Source organism: Hippocampus comes, unplaced genomic scaffold, assembly GCF_001891065.2.
Source record: "Hippocampus comes isolate QL1 unplaced genomic scaffold, H_comes_QL1_v1.1 scaffold343, whole genome shotgun sequence".
NCBI classification, from domain to species: Eukaryota; Metazoa; Chordata; class Actinopteri; order Syngnathiformes; family Syngnathidae; genus Hippocampus; species Hippocampus comes.
In genome coordinates, this window is record NW_017805280.1 from 84,955 (window position 1) to 92,679 (window position 7,725).

At 42.8% G+C, this 7,725-nt stretch overlaps 1 protein-coding gene across 2 annotated transcripts in view; it reads right to left on the reverse strand.

Moving 5' to 3' along the window:
- The window catches only part of cdc42ep1b (CDC42 effector protein (Rho GTPase binding) 1b), a 9,036-nt gene extending 3,690 nt beyond the window's left edge, over positions 1-5,346 (reverse strand). The window contains exons 1-2 of one of the 2 annotated variants that reach the window (XM_019870995.1): positions 5,113-5,346; positions 294-565 (exon numbers count right to left, since the gene is read on the reverse strand). The gene's annotated coding sequence lies outside the window, so the exon portion shown is untranslated. The remainder of the gene's footprint in view (positions 1-293; positions 566-5,112) is intronic. The other variant, XM_019870994.1, reaches the window with a different exon arrangement.
- Positions 5,347-7,725: the final 2,379 nt, after the last annotated feature.

Here is a 7,725-nt window from a genome sequence, read left to right on the forward strand (position 1 = left end):
GGGGGTCCCCCCCGTTTTCTAAATTGCACAAAAAAAAAAAAAAAAAAAAAAAAAGTGAATTTAAGACCATTTATCGTGGCTTTTTTGTTTGTAAAAAAAAACAGTACTCCTCAGTTTTGGCTTCTCCACCCACTTGCGCTCCCCGTCTTTGCACAAAGTACCTCAACAGTTTTTGAGGAAGAAGTAGCAAAGAACCTAAGTATGCTAACTATACTGTACTGTATGTGCTCATTTATTCCCTGCGTCATCTTTATTTAACGGCGGCTACATTGATCTGTTAATCCGACTCCTACCCATTTATTCCACAATGCGGGTTTCAAGCAAGTCATCCTCAACGCGCGGCACCTTCGCCCAAGGTCACGTCACTTACTGGCAGAGGGTCCTTTGTTTTCAAAAGGTCTTCACTTCCTGAGAGAAATTTGGGTGAGTCATTCCGCATCCAGCAGGGTGGGCCCAGCGTCATGCATCATCTGAAGAGGTTTATCCGTGCGCGGCGCCATCCTTGTCACCAAGTCGCTTTGTCCGCTCTTTCCCGGAACTCCTTCACACCCCAGGAACGCCGGCACTTTTGAGAAGAAGACAAAAAAAGTTGGCATGGGTGACTCCACTTTGAAAAACATGCGAGAAAAGCGACAATCCTGTCACTGTTCTGTCTGAGTCTCCCTGGCAGAAAGATAAGGCTACTTTGGGATTGACCGTGAGTTGGATTAGCTCTTAAACCCTTCTGTCTACCACCCCCCCCAACTGTGACTCCCTCACTTGCTCTCTGCCGTCTTCAATCCACTTACTTCTCTGGTGGTTTCCAGGTCGAGGGGCTCCTCTCTTTTCATTCAGCCAACAAAGGGAATATAAACAAAGAGCAGATTGACAAACTAATACAAAACACGCCCAGCATGTCAAGCATATGGTCAGGATGAATGCTTGGAACAGTTTCACCCATCCTATCGTCTAAAGGATGCAACATGTGTCAAGAATTTCTTTGTACTTTCCTGCCCCTGTGATGAAAAAAAAAGGTTCCCACACTAAAGAAGCAGTTAAAATGCTTTCAACTTTTATTATGGACAGTATTTTGCAGAGAGAGAGAGAGAAAAAAGAAACAACCATAATGTTATTTATAGCTTTGTCTTTTTTGCATTGCACAAAGCAAAAATGCTTTTTTAAATTGTTTTTTTTTTTTTTTTACTTTAATACATTTTTAATTAAATATAAAATAAAGTATTTTTTTACTCTCAATCTTATAATGGCAGCCACACAGTCTGGTGGGAATGCATACTCTGTTACAATCCGTGTTTTTCTTTCTTTTTTTTTTTTTTTTTAATTTGCCGTCGGGTTATTGAAGCTTGATAACACTCTGTCGACAGCACAATATGCAACAAATCTTAACATTGCTGTTTTTATTCTCCTTCCAGCCTGAAAACGCAAATCTCCCTCCTTCCTCCATCGCTGTTTCCGTGGTATGGTATGGACGTGACACGACCAATATGTTACATCACCTCCCCACGAAGGTACATTTGATGTCATTGAGTATTATTTGTTACATGACTGTAATCTGATTGACTGCAAAAAGTAATGGGTAAAATTAGTCATGAGAAAAAAGTAAATGAGCATAATTTGGAGCAATGCATCACTTAGTAACATCGCAGGTGTGCTGCGTGCGTTTGTTTTTGTCCGCGTGCGTGTCCGTTCTTTTTGGATGCACAAGAGTTGTAAGCCGCAATCACGTGACCGCTGCGGGTCAGAGTATTGGATTAATGCCACCGGGGAGAGGAAGTCAGTGGAGCTCAAGTTGCTGGCCAGTTCAAGCCGTGATTTAACACGTCGAGCAAGGTGCCACTCTTGCTGGGCACTTGCTCGGACCTTGGATTACCGTTAGTAAATCTTCAACTAATCCCTCATTTTTCAGATGTTCCAAATTTCCAAAAGGGAAAACGGCCGTTCGCTGCCGTTGATGTGAAGCAGTCGTGGGACGAGTAGATGTGTCGGCACGGCTATAACGATGTGAACATTTGTATCGAGAGGCTAAATGGATTCGAGCTGTTGCCTGCACGGCTGCTTCTGATCCATGTGAGATTAAGGCCAGTGTAGCATGCGAAGGTAGTAGGCAGGTAAACATTGGCAAGGGAGACAAACACTACAGTCTGGATAAAAAAAGAATAAATAAATAACAGGAAGTCCTGCTTTTTAAAAAAGATGCTTAACACACCCAGACCAGCTTAAAAACATTAGCTACACCTCCATCATCTAATAAGATCCAATAGATGATTTGGGTATGCCTTTACAAATTCACTAGAAAATCACTCAGGAGGGCAGACCTCAGCCAAAAATATCCGAGACATGACTTTGATAAAGAAAAAAATAAATCACGCATCTGGTTGATGTGGTCTGTGCGGTCTCACGGCAATACCAAAGGCGAGAATGTAGCACAAAATAGTCGTTTCTGCTCCTTTAAGTGATATTGTCCGAGTGAAAGTATTACCAATGCAAACGGGGCTTAAAAACACACCTTGGGTTGTTTCACTGAATAGAGTAATGGAATTGGTGATGTCGGTTTTGTAACGAGCCTCATCATGAGATCCACTGAGCCTCTCATTAAATTGCTGTGGTTTGTTTTCTTTCAAAAATAAGATACAGAGAAGAAAACAATACAAACATTTTCATTCTCAAATGGTGTATTTTAGCCATCTGCTGTCAAATACGACAGCTGCCAAGTTTCCTCTTTGAATTCTTAAAAATCTGTTTTCCTTCACGCAATCATCCGATTACAAAACAGTAAGTCTTCCTCAATGTGTAATTTATAATTCCACCAACAACCTTGTTTCGCATAAACTGCCTGAACGATTTCACATACTAAGCAGAGCAGATGTCATCTCTCAAAGCCATCAGATAAAACCATCCGGAGATTCGGAGACAAAACAAACAAAGTTTTGTAACGGTCAGAATAGATTATGAGAGAAACACATTTCAGATGTTATTTCCAGATTGACTAAACCAAGGAAAACAACAGCCGACAACAAGAGACACATCTTTGAGAGCTGTAAAGCACAACATCAACAGAGGGAAGAAGTGACGGAATCACACAAGACTTGATTGTCATGTTTTGGGCTTGCTTCTTCTGGGATGGGCTACTTCAGTGGCCATCGGGAATTTCAGGGAAAATCTGTTAATTTTCCCAAAAGGTCGCCGCAGTTCCAGGCCGGGCATCACGGCCGGCCAACCCCTCCCCGTCCTGGCACATTGACTGTATGAATCTGGTGCCATTGGGCTCCAAAGTAGAGGATGAGCAAGTTTCATCCCAGTGGCTCAGACATCAAATGTTGCGTCCCTCCGCTGGACCAGAGGGCCACTGGTCCTTTTACTGTGCAGCACCAGCTAAATATGGTTGAGGTCAGAAAACCCTGATCACTATGCATGGATCCAAAATATCACAAGCGCTCATTTTACAAGGATAAACGTGGCAAAACATTTCCTGGCCTACTACATCTTCATGGGTTGGTTTAGAGCACCACGTATCAAACGTCTTATTCTCCGAGGTTACTGCAGTCATATGAATATAGAGCACAGTAAAATCAGCAACATATCCACCCACGATAGCTAAAAATCCACAATATTGAGAAACCAAATGCAAAACTAAAAAATGTTTTTACCCCTCACACATGCTTACAAATCTTTAGTCAAGTTACATTCATGAAAAAGACACACAAATACTGTGCTTATATTGTCGTGTCTGTGTGTTAGATGTATGTCTTTAAGAGGCGGGGCCCAGTGGAGTGGCACGTGACGTGGGTGAGTCTGCGTGTGAATGTCTGCTCGTGAGCAGTGACCAACAGCAGTTTGTACATGAGTGCGCTCACGTGTTTTTTCTGTAGCTCTCCTTTCCCCAATGCGAGGGCATGAATTTGCGATATCGCGAGGGATTGCCGTATTGAATATTCCCATATGATTACGTCCTGTGAAAGAAACACGTTTTGCTAGTGAGCCACAAAGTCATCAGCAGGAGTGCGAATAGCTCAGGGTGCGATTGTCCCAATTGCCTGTATTTTTCATCACGATTCATGCATTGCTCATCTAATACATGTCAATCAAATGTTGCAAGGGTCCTCATCTAACGACAACAGTGTAGGGAAAAAAAATCCTTTATCTGGAATGGCAACCAAACTGAATGGGCTGGACAAAGTTTCCCAAAACCGCTGGTGAATAACCGAGCAAACAAACACACAAAAGGTCACTGAAAGCAGAGCTTGATAGATGATGATGTGAATGCGTCAAGTTGTTTGATGATAACATTTTGAAGAAAAATGACAACTGAATGCATGAAAGCAGGAGACGAAGTACCCTCATCAATCTTCGTGATCTCTTTAATCTTTGCCATCCCTCAGTGGTTTAGAAACGTTTTTTTTTTTTTTTTAAAACAAGCGACTTCAGTCAACAGAAATGAGCGGAAAAAAGGCCAAGCCACAGTGAACTGCAAACACATACAACATTTCAATAGCGTGGCCGAACAAAGCGCATATAAATAAATGCTTCTCCAAATGCCCACCGAGCAAACAAACACCGGCGCGTAGTTCCTGAAACCCGAAAGCGACTGTGTCGACGAACGTTGCTGTCAAACTAAGTCGTGTTTGAAACGTCTGCGTAATTGATGCCCATGCACTCGACAACCTTTAGCGTTGCAATTAACTCACTTGAGCTTCGTTTGAAGGTATTCATTTGTGACGGATGGCATTACTTTTACTTCCCCGCAGTCTGTGAGAACACACACTTTCCCAAAAAGGAGATTTCATCAGGCTTCAACTATGAACTTTGCACACAGTTAAACATGAGCACGCAGCAATTGCGATCGGTTCCAATCTCTGGCTTGTACTGCCTTTATAAGAATAAGAGGCAATTTGTCTCCACAGAGTACGGTACTAGGGCCCTTGACCTTTTCGCACTTGCATGCCAAATTACCAAAGAAGAGGTAAACATACAAAAGCATTTGTTTTAAAGTAGCTCTACAAATTCTATATTTTATTTTTATAGTAACTCCACCACCATCTTGCATTTGCCATTAGTGGTTGTTATTAAATGATGCTGGAAACATCTTGCATGCATTGCTTTCCTGCATTTTCTTACCTACGGGATACAAAAAAAAAAAAAAATCCTTCACGAAGAATGCAATTTCTCCTATTTTCACTTTGCTCGTCCTTTGGCTTGTCTGTATTCCCGTATGCACATGAAGTTTGCATCAGTACAGAGCAGCTGCACGTCGGCTATGCCGGTGGCAAGTGGAAAGAGAGCGATGGAGAGGAAGAGGGGGAGGAGTCAGAGAAAGTCGGGGGTGGGATGAAAATGATTAGGAATATGTTACCTCATGAGTTCTCTCTGAGATTTTCAGTAAGACAGTAGTTGCATTTGAATTCATTTTTTTGTAAGGAAAACATCCGCCATGTTGTCACCCTTGACCTCCATTCAGCCCCATGACATTGACCTCTTTTGAAAACTCCCATCTGCGTCATGACCCTTGTTTTCCTCCAGTCATCACCATTCCTGAGATTTATGCGATCTTTTATGCCCATGCTACAACGCTGTATGTGTGTGCGTGTTTGCGTGTGTGTGTGTGCCTGTGTTTCCAACACAACTTTAGGTACATCTGCTAGTTGTTAATGCGTCAGTAGTGGCCGAAATGTGTTCCGAATCATTTTGTTACCGTAAAGGTCCTCTCTAATCTTTGGAACATCAGGGATGGAGCTACTTGGCTCTCCGGCCACCCCCGCTGGCCGCCCCCATGTCAAGCGGAAGATTTAAATATGATTATGATTACAAATATGATGTGATGAGACCCAAGATATTCCAAAATGACCAAGGCGTGAGATAAGAGAGATGCGGTGTGGACATTAAAAAACAGGAGATGCAGTTGAGTGGGTTTGGGCCTTGAGAAGAGAAAAGAGGAAATATTTGTGAGTCATTTCAATCTGGCGACAGCAGCTGCAACATCTCGGGCCCTCTGTGAAGAAGGGCCAATGCGAAGGGAGGCAGGCGGACCACCAGACAAGAGGAGGGAGATGCAGTTGGTCTCTCAGTTGATGGCTTAGCGTTTCATGCACGTTCGACTTGTGTTTGGAAGAAAGCAGTTCTCCAACGTTGATATCGTTGCCAGAGAGGTCAAAAGATGAAGCTTAAGGAGGACAGAGAAGGAGGTGGAAGGGGACAGACTTCTCCTTAAACAGGATGAGGAACGTCTGACTGAGGGTTTTCACAGGAAATTTCTCTCACAAATCATGCAAGATGCCAAGAAGCTTCAACTCCTTCCAGACACTGAAACTCGTTTCGAAAGTTCAGTTCTCCGGGAGTAAGAAAAAAAAAAAAAAAGAGGTTTAATAATGACTTTTGTGCTGAATCCACAGCAGCGCTCTTCATCACTTGGAATCATTTCCACTTGGGTTTAAGGGAACCGGCTCCTGCATCGGCAAATAGCTTCAGTTCACATTTGCGTTCTCATGAAATCCAGATGTAAAGCCGGTGGCAATTCATCAGATAGTGAGACCGAATAGTTGGATAATGACGATGGTGATGATTGATGACTGTACGTATGTGGCAAGATGGTTTTAGGAAGACAGTGCATGAAAGATGGGCCCTCCTGTGTTTTGTTTGGACAGTTCTCGATGTTATGTGTGGATGCAGGAAGCGGAGACTTGGCCCACAAACAATAGAGCATTGTAATGTCGGACCGTAGCTCTTTCTGGGTCACAACAAAACAATTCAAAAGACACTTTCACACACCCGAACCTTTGTTCCATCAAATAAATACGGCTGCTTGATTGTTTGTTTCCAAACATTTGGTGTGAAGTCAGAAATGGCAGGAGCTCATCACCGCTATGTCATATGTGTTTTGGTTTTGGTGATGACTTGCGTCGAAGCAAATCTATAAGTTGAGTATGAGTTGGCGCATGTGATTGTGTCCCACGACAGGTTGTTTGCTGAACCATAATGTGAACACTTTGCACATTCGCTTAATTCTTGCTGAAGACATTGTTGTTTTGCAGCAGAGCATGATGCAGAGCATGGTTCTAAAACCTTTCGATTTTTAAGCTGTTTGTGTGTCTGGAAATGTATCTGCAGTCTTTGGTCTGCTGGCCCAAAAAGTATGGTCCAGTTCACTTTTAGACAGCTACACCCTGTAATTCTAACTTCGGCTCAGATCTCACTGTTGTGAAATAAAAACAGAAAGCATGGCAACGTGAGTTGATTTTTGTGCATGACCCAATCTGGTTATTTTTAATTGAAAAAAAAGAAAAAGAAGAAAGAAACTCAAGTTCCACCACTCGGATCAACAATGAATGCTACTGTATCACTGCTCCGCCGACAAAAAAGCCCAAATCACTTGCCTTGTCCACATTTGCATCTGTCCGAAAGGGAGCATGGCAACGTGAGTTGATTTTTGTGTATGACCCAATCTGGTTATTTTTAATTGAAAAAAAAGAAAAAGAAGAAAGAAACTCGAGTTCCACCACTCAGATCAACAATGAATGCTACTGTATCACTGCACCGCGGACAAAAAAGTCCAAATCACTTGCCTTGTCCACATTTGCATCTGTCCCCATTACTCATGTCCTCATCCCTCTGTTTTCTGAAAGAAAGTAAAAAAAGACACTCAGTGGGGACACAAAGGAACGATTATGTGCAGCCGCCCGGCTTGAATCAGAGAAGATGCTGCTGTGGATGGGGGGCAGCCGGATCCGAAAGGAA